The sequence below is a fragment of the Cuculus canorus genome, chromosome 8 (assembly GCF_017976375.1).
Source record: "Cuculus canorus isolate bCucCan1 chromosome 8, bCucCan1.pri, whole genome shotgun sequence".
Taxonomy (NCBI): Eukaryota; Metazoa; Chordata; class Aves; order Cuculiformes; family Cuculidae; genus Cuculus; species Cuculus canorus.
Genome location: NC_071408.1, coordinates 21,206,578 through 21,216,301, shown reverse-complemented (window position 1 = coordinate 21,216,301; position 9,724 = coordinate 21,206,578).

Here is a 9,724-nt window from a genome sequence, read left to right as displayed (position 1 = left end):
GAGCTGAAGGTGAAGACTACTTGTAACAATAAACAGTTATAATTCTCTGCCCCCTTTCCCCCCAGATTTAAGAGATCAAAGGAGGGAAATATATTGGGAATAAAAGGAGGCAACATTAGAGGGATCTAGGCAAAGCACAAGAAAAGTTTGGGGATATCCATCCAAGAAATAGGCAGAAGGGGAAGAGGAAAGGAAAAGCAAAGAAGCAGTGGAGGTGGGGGAGGGAACCTAAGAAGGGAAAGGGAGGTGAAAGGGGCAATGGGAATCAAAGAAGAAGAGAACCAGGTTAAAAAAATAGGCACTCTACAAAGAAAACTGAAAATAAAGACTCACAGAAAGTATGGTCAAGTGAAGGAATAGAGAGCATAAGCTGGAGGCCAGAGGCCAAGATGCAACAAACAGTGAGGAATTCAACAAATAAGAAAGTCTTCAATAGTAGGATGCGTGAATTTGTTGAGCTAATCCCTCTGTTTTCACTGGCTCTAACAGAGTTCGTGTCTGAAACAGAATTTGAAACACAGGCAGGGTAAGTGAAAGATATCAAAGAGGTGAAAAGGATCAGAAGCAGCATTTTTTTTCCTCTATAACCTCTCATATTTTATAGCTCCACCTCATCAGGGTACATGATCATACATGGTATAACCTTCAGGAGGTGAATTTGTAGGTTGTCCTACATGACATGCTGTCAATCACTGTATAAATCATTGCTCTCTTGATTTTTCTCATGCTGCATTCCAAACTAGTCTTTCTCAGGAAAAGCTGCTGTTCAGTCTCAAAGAAGGTTAAATCGTTTTCCAGCTGATCCTTGGCCACAGTTTCTTTCCACTCAGTTCAAAATTAGGGCCAAATCCAAACCTGGCTCTGTGCCGCCTGTTTTCAGTATTACTTGATAAGTTCCTTTCATCTGGAAAAGCTTTCAGATTTATTTTCCACTTTTCTCCCATACAGAGATAATGGCCAAATCACAAGCATTTTCACTGAACATGTGCAACTCAGATGGTTGTGATACATAGCAGGACTTCATTTCGACATGCCGACTTACAAGACCCAAACTCATTTGTTGTTTCCTACTTGTTAGACACCCCATCCCAGTCCAGGATGTCAGAAAGGGACTTAACAAGATCTCATTTAGTTGCTGTGGCAAAACTTCATTAGCAATCCCTGGGCTGCACAGCGATACATGCTGGTGTGGAAAAGGTGGCCAGGAAAGCTCATGAGATTCCACCTACATCTGTGTATCCCAGATTTTTCCTCCCAGCCCAGCAAATTTGGCAAAAACGTTTTAATTTCTAATTAAGTGGGTTGTGGGAAACTAACGTTCTCATCTGAGAGCAGGTCTCTGAAGACTTCCACAGAGGATGTAAGTGCGGCTCCCATGGTCAGGCTAGCCCCAAGGCTCACATCTGAGAGGGCACCCTCAGACTGAAAGTGGACCATGGCCTTAGCAGAGCACAGTGGTTTAAAACACTATAGCTGATTTACCAAAACGATAAAAACAGATCAGGAGATCTAATCTCTAGGCAGCAGAAATAACCGATGGGAAGGCCGGCTGAGAAAAAACCTTTATTTTACAGAACACACAAAAATAGAGCAAAACCAAAAAAAAAAAAAAAGCAACTTATAGAGTGAGGTTCTTCACTAGTTGGTCAGAAAATACTTGCAGAATTACTACAAATTTCTCAAATTAATCAGTACATTTCCGATACAGAATACACTGAAGTCCATGGGGAGAAGCCAACTGCTTTCAGCATGCATCGGAACAAACTGGAAAATTACACTAATGCATAAGACACAAGTAGATTGATATCACTGCTTATAAAGGCAGTCATATCAAGCAGACTGCACAATTAAACTGATGCACTAACATGCAATATGGCCTAAACAAAAAAAATGATATCCCTAGCTATCTAGTAACACTGCTACGTACATCTTGTGGTCATGATTACTGTGTTATGAGGCAGGTACTTAGGTACACAAAATATAACCAAAAGATGTTATTTCTCATGAAATGTGTTTTGGGTTGTTTGTTTTTAACATGGATGGTCAAATTTAGGTTTATTTTTGCAATATACTGTTGAGTTATTAAAGAAAGCATTGTACAGAGGTTAACTCAGAAGTCTAGGAATCAGGGAAAACACCCTTTATTATGTGTGATTTGCGGTTTATCTTCCGATTAGCAAAATACAAGTAACATCCCTTTGGTAAAGCCCTAATTCATTAAGATCTTTTTACATGGCAGTAAGACACCCAGGTTGGAGAGGAATATGACTTCTGAGTGCTACAAGTCAGAATTTACATGCCCTCAGCATGTGTTAGTGGCTTTGACACACAATCAGGTTGCTGCACTGTAGAGCGTTACCGCACTATGGTTGATGGATAGTTATTGCCCATGTGAGTTGTCTTACCCACGTGTGAAAGCAAGGCAACTGCAGGCAGCTTGCTCCGTCAGCGCCAGGGTAAGCCTGAGCAGATGAAGTTCCCGTGGAGCAGCCACCAGACAGCAACTTCTTTGACAATGGCGACTTGCATTAAAGCCTTTAGCAATTATTTCTCATTAAAACCTCTAGACAACTAAGTCCTCTCTCCAAATGAGTGCAACAGTTCACACGTTTCCCACTGCTGTCTTGTTAAGCTTGGTGACCTACATGAACGATGCTGCTGCAGCCTTAGACAAGCCTCCATCTCACAGACACACAAAAATGCCAGACATGTAACTATCCCTGAGCATCTGTTTTGTGGCAGCCTTGGCACAACAATTACAGACACTGAACTTTTCATCCTAGAAGACTATCCGACCAGGATTGATGCACACAGGGGAAATACTCACTTTTTCCTACTGGCCAGCAAAAGCCTGAATTTCTCAGTGTAGATCCAGAAGCAAAGGCATCTTTGGCTAGTTTTCCATCTCCGGGAGGCTCTGATATTTACTTCTGATCTGGCTGGAGTTCAGAAGTGCAACGGAAGTGAAAAATCTCTACTGATCTTGCAAATAAATTGAGCCATCCTGCTGCCATATCATACAAACTTGTAAGGTAAATTTGCTCTCAAGTTTCAACTCTCCTTGCTGTGTATAGCTCTAGGAAGATACAAGAGATCATTCAAAGAATGTCGGCAACTTACAGCCACCCCATCTTAATGGCAGCATACCCTATATCTTTACTAGATTCTGCCTCCCCCCTACCCTGACACATTTTCTTAATTCACCTTCAAAATCCAAGTGGGTGAGAGTGGCTGAGAGGGTCCTGATGCACCTGTGTCCACACACACCCCGTATGAGCCCCTTCCCCCAGGAAAGCAATCCCTGTATCACTGCTGACTGTGGATATTCAAAATTATTCCAGTTGTTTGCAACTGGGGATGGATGGGAGAAGTAGCATGATTTATACTTTGCCAGAAATTAAACTTTTAATTATTTTTTTTCACACTATATCCAGATCCCTGTGACCAGCTGAGCATCCCACTCATTTTGCTTAAAAACTCCTAATTTAGCCAGCTTTCATTGAAAGAGATAGGTAGGGTTTGTTATAGGAAGAGGAACAGCTGCATTATAAACACAGCAGGCAAAAAAAGATGCCCCATGAAGCTTATTGCTCAGGCGGTACCGCCCTGTGCTCCCTGCTTGAGGTAACTCCCCCAGGTGACACTGAACAATACATAAGCTGCACTTAGCAGGGACATATAAAAAATTCCCTGCACAAATGCTCAGGTAAAACAGAGTTGATTCCTAAAAAAATAAAAAAGTCACTTAAGAACTGCAAACTGTCTAAATTCATCCTCCCTGGAAAAAGCACACCCTTTCCTCCACAATTCCCTGAGCACGCAGCCGAGCACACATATCTCCCTGCCCCTCGCCTGCCTTCCTGACAAATCCCCGAGACACAGCTCTCCCCACTCACACTCTACTATGCAAACTGCAGACTCACAGTTCAACCATCTTCCTAACGTTACCATGGTTTCCCAGGTCTCTTATCAAAGTTCGTTCTCACGATGTAACATAAAATGCTTTTCCTGAGACCTACAGGAGATTCCTATGCATGGGCTAAAGTCAGGATCTTTTCTTTTCCCCAGCAGTGGATTTATTAAAAATCCCTAATCCCAACCGTGTCATTTTCTCAAGAACACACCCTGATGGTTTCCATAGGAAGGGCAAGCCTATATAAAGATACAAGAGGGAGGATTTCACAGCCAAAACAGCTAGGAAAGCATCAAATCTAGGGACATAATCACATCGAGTTACAGATGATCCTTATAATGGGGAAAATTATTTAAAGTCATACATCTTTCAGATTTTTTTTCAATTTAATATTTGAAAGAAGCCACTCAAGCCTCTCAAACCAAGATTCCTGATGCAAGCACACCGCAGACCAAAAATAGCAGAATTATGAGTGCTAAAAGTGTCTAGCAAGGCTTTTTATTTTAATTCATATTTGAGAAAGGTTTCTAGCAGCTGGGGAAAGTAAGAGCTGCATTCATGAAATCTCTGGCTATTTGCCACACAAACGGTGCTTTTATTGAAAGATGGGGGTGGGGTGGGGTAGGAAGGGGGATGGGGAATGTGCCTATTCCACATCAGGAATGAGTTTCTCTGATTCATAAATCTTCCCCTTCTCTTCCAGCTGACTAAAGGAAACCTTTCTCAGTTTGCCACTGAGGTGAGAGAGGGCGAAAGCAATTCTCCAAGAGCGCCAGCCCCAGAAAGAGACATTTCAGTTGAAACAACACGCTTATTAAAAACATGCACACAAATAGGACTATGTGTTACAGGCTAGTTGAGGGACGCTCAGACTCGGCACAGACAACAGTGGGGACAAATCACTCAAAGGCGCAGCCAACCCATCACATTAGCAGCCTGCCACGAAGTGTAATGTCCTGCCATAAATACATACATTTTTCAGGACCAATCTGAGAGTTTCCAGTGTAAAATGTCCAGTCAGATACAGGCAGGGAGAAGGAATGAATTACAAAGATGGGGAATTGAAACACAGACAGAGACACAAACAAAACAAAACAAAAAAATCTATATTTACTTTAAAATTGGTGATTGAAGAGGGTACAGAGACACAACTAGAAATGGGAACCAGAACCCCTGATTTTCACCAAGCCAAGCTTTGTCCTGAACTGCAGATACCACAAGGCACTAAAGATGCTCCTAGGATGCAGCTGCTAAGGTGCAGGGGAATATCTGTACCTTGGGTTGTTCTGGGTTTAGTGACTTCACAGCTCAGCACTGTTCAAAATGGAGCAGTTTGTGTTACTAAGAAAGGTCTAACTTTTGGGAGATTCCCAGGAGGGGAGCTTGAAAGTAAAATAAAATAAAAGCCACCTAAACATTAGGGCTTGGCAGCAGCCAAGTATAAGGAGGTTTGGATAGGGACTTATACATTTCAGCCCAGCTCCATCTCTCCCATTTTGGGCACTTTTGCCCTTAACTGTGTGTCATTCTTGCTGGTTTGTCTGGCATCCCACAGGGGCTGAACTCAAAACCCAAGGCCCTGATCAAGACATTAACCAAGTGCTACACGTGCAGGGACCTTGCAGCATCTCTCCACTCCAGGCAGGAACATCTGCACCCCACAGTCCTGTCCAAGTAACAGATTCTGATGCTTGAACAAGCCTAATTTTATTTCTTCATTTCATACCATCTGTGTGTGGTTTAATTTTAGCCCTATTCTTCTCCTAGCCATCATGGATATGGTGAACATGCCGTTCCACCCTTTTTGCAGTAATGCTTTGATACAGAGCAGCAATGCAGAAAGGGCAACAAAATAGTGGAATAACTCTGCAAGACTGTGAATCTTTAAACAGCTTTTCATATCAAGGTCAAAAAAGGCTAGATCTACTGAACTGTTTTAACAGACCAAATCCTAAACTCTTCCTCAGTCAGTCTCTGGAATATAGATGCTCATAGGTTCAAATAAAAGAGTGAGGATAAGGTTCAAGCTCCTCCTCACCAGCAAGTGCTTGCCCAGCTGAGCTAATTAGGCAACGCCAAGAGAAGGTCTGCCAGCTGTCACAGATTATGCCCTAAAAGAAAACGTACTTGGGAAGCCACTGAAAAATGCTATAAGCATCTCACATGGTCACTGCTTTTCACTTTACCTTGCTAGAAGTTATCTTCCAGGATTTGCTGCTGAGCTCCAGGCTACAAATTTTCTGTTGGAATTGTGTTGTCCACAACTTGTAAGCAAAATGAGGGTAAGACTGCATGAAAACAAAAACCACCCTCACCTTTCCATATAGCTCACCTCAAATCCATATTATGCTGCACGTTTTTGGATAAAGCGTAGAAGATTGTTTCCATGATTACAGAAAAAGGACTAGTGTACATACCTGCTTTAAAAATAAACACACACCACCACCACCCCCTCAAACAAATCATCACCCTAACCACAGAGCATATAAAAAATAACAGGAATTCATAACTTCTAATGGAATGAGAAATATAGCTCCTCATTTGTGCCCTTAAAAAATCTTATCCATAAGTCTCATTCTCATGTAGAAGGAGAAAACTACTCAGAAAATGTGTCCTTCTCTAACTGCTGGTTACAGTGTGTATGCTCACAGTACTTGCATATGCAAGCAGTCCCTTTTCAGCAGTCTCCCCAGTAAATAAACGTTTATCACATCACAAACTTAAAATGTTTTATTTTCTATGTAAGGAATACCACACTCCTTCCCTACTCTGACTCAGAGAGGGTTTTCAGCACACATTCCCAGCAGAGCATCGTACATTGCCATACAGCCTAGATTTTCACTTAATACCAAAAAGAGAATGTAACAGACTTTGGACCCATATGCACTATGTTTTTGGAGTAATACTTCCATATTGCATGTTGTTACATTATATTACAATGAGCTAATCACAAGACTGTTTTTTAATAACTAGCCCCCAGAAAAGTTAATTTCCAATGCTGTGGCACAACAGTTTAACATCTGCTCTTTGCCAGTATAGGGGGGGCTGATAAGTAACATCAGTTACAGAATATAAATTGGAATATTTGGTTACAAATCTAATGTGCATAAGCCTTTGATGCATGTAGTTTCTCTAATTAAAAAAAAACATTTCACATGTCACAGTTTACCCACTGATGCATTATCTCATTAACTATCTCCTCCAAAAACAGGCAGGGAAAGCAAATCCTACTGAAAATCCACAGATTTAGGGCACTTACAAGGGTTGGATAGCATTCCCCAGAACCTAAGCTTCTGTATAAACAGATGCACAATGTTCCTGGTCTTTTTTGGTCACATTGAACTGGAAAAATACAGCATCCTAACCTCTTCCCAAACAGGCCAAGAGGCTCAGGGTGCTGAGCTTAAGTCCTTTGAAAGGTCAGCTTTGGCTCAAGATGTTTAGCTCTGAGCCCTTTTGCAGGTTCACGATGGTAAGTGAACCCAGTGCTGCAACAGGCAGCACCCAGCTTTGCTCAGGTGCCCTTCCAACCATGCAGCATGCAGATATTTATCCCCATGTCACTGGAAAAGCCCCTTCCATGTTGACTGAATGGAGTTTGGTGTCTGAGAGAGGAATCGGCAAAATGTGAATGCACAGCATGAGCCCCTGTAAGAGCTGAGAGCCGCCTGTATTTTTGCCCAGGACTCCAGCACACCAACGTGAGTGCAAAAAACCCTCAACGTTTTAGCATTCAGATCTAATTTCTACTGTAAATCCACCCCTGGTAGCACACCTGGGAGAGCTGAGTGCCCCACGCAAAGGCGCCCTGTGGCAGCTTTCCCCATGCTGTCACATAGTCATTGTCTGTAAGGTGCTTGGATCTGACTCCTGGCTGGCACTAGGGTGCAAGAAGGAGCACAAGCAGCAAAACAAGAGAGAACAAGCCCTGGTGGGATGCGTTTAATAAGAAGAAACACAGGAAAAAATGTCTGCTAACACAGTGTATGAAAAAGCAGAGACAAATGGCCACAAAGGAAACAAAAGCATGTGAGGATACCTCCGCTAAACAGAGACATATATTCCGCTGCTCAAATGAAGGATTTCTCAAGGGGGGAGGCAGGGGAAAAAAAACCAACACAAAACACCAACAAAAAAAGCCCAGGGACTCCAAACCACACAGCCTCTAGCTGAGCTGAACAGCACCCAGAATACATTTGATTTCCTTTTTAAACAAGCTGTAACACCACTAAGAACAGACAGATCATTCAGAGATGAATGTGAGCAAAGGGAAGAGATTTCTATTCTGCTTCACAGTCAAACATAATTTCTTATGATCTATACCAAAAATAAAAATGTCACTTTCCAGACACTGGAGTCTCCATCTCCTAGCAACACCTCCCCATCCCAGTATTTTACTCAAGACCCTCCAGCTCCTGCCTATAAGCACAGCGTCTTTCCCCAGTGTGGGCAATTGAGGTACATAGATACATATACATACAAACCTGCACAATACATGGTTTTATTTAAAAGCCAGAGGGAAAATTGAGCAAATTCCCTCAAGCCTGAGCCACAGCACTGCGTTCCAGGAGCACATCAGACTCTGCACAACAACTGTTCTCAGCTCTCACTGACACTGATGCAGGTGGAAGGTGTTCACCCACCTGTGTGGGTGATGTGCTTGCTGCCAAGCAAAGGGCTTTCTATAGTCTCCCGTAAGCCTTACAGCCCCCAGATAGATCTAAATAAAAAACATGTTTAATATTAATTCAAGATTTCTAGTAAACAGCTTCAGTGTGTACAACAAGCTGAAGAAACACTCAGGATGCATTGTTTTGCTCCAAGATTTAGTTACCAACTTTTAAGAACAAGCGTGATAGCAAAATAGTACATCTATATACAGCAGCTCCTGTTAAACATATTAGTTTAATCAGTAAAAATATACTATTCAAGATCTCAACTATTTGTTGTGGTGCTTCATTCAGGCAATGTCAAGGCTTGCCAAGACTGGAAGCAAAGATCAAACAAACCTCACGTGTTCTCATGTGCTAAGACAAAACAGAGCTGCCAAGAGCCTGCAAGGTAAAGACTCGCACAGACTGACAATTTTGCAGTTGTCTGAAGAAGACAGAGAGTTTTTTAAGCTTTCCAGGAGATAGTAAATTTTAGATAATATTTTTTTAAATATCGTTTCTCTTATGCTTTTATGTGCATCTATTGTTCTGATTGAACAGATATGGTTTCATTATACTACATGTGGTTTTGTATTGCAGCAGCCTTCCTGTTTCTATGCCAAGCTTGTTATTTTATAGTTATTTATATCATTTGATTTGTTGAATTAAGTTGTCATTTTACTATTCACGATAATACAGTTGCAAAGTCTGGTCATTATTTTATCAGGTATCCTTTGTTTATACACCTTTCCAAATAGCTCTCTACTGCTTTACTGTGGATTGCATTTGTGATTGCCTTCTGCTACTTCTTGAGGCTGAATAAGAAATGGAGAAGTCAGAATTGACACTATTAAAATGTGGCAGAACCACTCTTCAAATAAACTAGATCAGTGTTCAACTATGCTACTTACTCAGTATAAGCATGCTTTTTTTTTAATATTTTTAACTGTTCACGTGGTCCAGATTTGAAAAAAAACAAAAATCCTGTTTAGGAGATAAGGGAGAACATCCTGCTTCCCTTAGGAAACTTTTTGGACTTCGAGCTGAAATTGTCCACTGGGTGACTCCTTGAAAGAGACAACAAGCTCCTTCCCCTAGCAGAGCTCTCTGAGCTGAGGAGCAGCTCCTTTGCCTAAGCTCTGGTCTGGAGATGCAGAGG